A 1,444-nucleotide genomic window follows, 5' to 3' on the forward strand; every position below is an offset into this window, starting at 1 on the left:
CATCACACGCACAGAGTGTAACAACTTTGTGGTTCCTCCATAATGTGCTTATTTCTGTCAGGGAACTGAAAGCCAGCCAGCCAGCCAGTCAGCCAGCCAGCACCGTCTTTCCTTGTTTCTCAGTTTGTTCTTATATTCAGTCTCTCCCTCCCCCCCTTTAAAAAATTTATTTATTTTTATCTTATGTGCATTTGTGTTTTTGCCATGGCTCTCAGGCTCCTGGATTACAGACAGCTGTGAGCTGCCATGTAGATGCTGGGAATTGAACCTTAAACTATCTCTTCAGCCCGACATGGAGCATCTCTCTATATAGCCCTGCCTGCAAAACTTTCAGAGTTCACTCTGCCCCCTGAGTAAAGGCGTTAAGCTTCCTTTTATTGTATATTTAATGGGTTTGTGTGTGTGTGTGTGTGTGTGAGAGAGAGAGAGAGAGAGAGAGTTTCATTATGAAACCAAAAGTCAGTCAACAACAATGAACTTTGTATTTATTTGTTTGTTCATCCATCCACGTATTTGCTTACTTACTTACTCTTATTTATTTATTTGTTTGTTTGTTTTTTTACAGTGGAAGTCTTAATTCAGTACAGAATGATCAGAATGGTAGGGTATCCTTGGGAAAATTTCACGGTGAGTTTCCCTTCCGAGAGGCAGCTTTCTGGTAAGATGTGAAACCGCAGTTTTAAGTGCCCGCTTTCCACAAGTCCCTTTTCCCAAGGTCAGGCATTTTTTAGATAAGCAAGGGTCTCCATTCATTCCCTTTGAGGAACTTTCAGGTCAGGCCCTGACATTAACATCTGACTGGAGCTTATCGTCAAGGCCAATGGTACACTCCTCAGCCCCTCCCCTCCGTGACCTGAGAAGCCACACCCCACCCCAGTTCACAGGCCCCTCTTTATCTAACTAACTATACAGCATCAAATGTGGAATCTCTTCTCACTGAAATGCTGTTGGCAGCCATTCGATGAATTTATTCTCAGATCAGATCCTGTCCAGCATGGATGTCTTCTTTCCATGTTTCTTCTTCTTTTGTATGTTGCAGTCATTCCAGATGTGGTGGTATATGATGAGAGAGAGAGAGAGAGAGAGAGAGAGAGAGAGAGAGAGAGAGAGAAATGGAATTGCTTTTTATTTGAAGAGTTTTAATGATTTAATATTCAGCTATTTCCAGCCTTCTTTACCAGCACATTTATTATTACCAGCGAGCACCTTCCTCTGAAAACATTGGAAACCCCCCCGATCTGTTCATATCATGCGCGCGCGCGCGCGCATGCGCGCGTGTGTGTGTGTGTGTGTGTGTGTGAAATTCCATTTCAGGAGCTGCTTTGCTGACACTCACCCAGCACCAGTGAGATGGAGGCCACCATTTTCTTAGCCAGTTATGTTTCTAGGACAGTCAGGAGTCGGAAGGAAGGAAGGAAGGAAGGGAGGGAGGGAGGGAGGGAGG

Source organism: Chionomys nivalis, chromosome 22 (genome assembly GCF_950005125.1).
Source record: "Chionomys nivalis chromosome 22, mChiNiv1.1, whole genome shotgun sequence".
NCBI lineage: Eukaryota > Metazoa > Chordata > Mammalia > Rodentia > Cricetidae > Chionomys > Chionomys nivalis.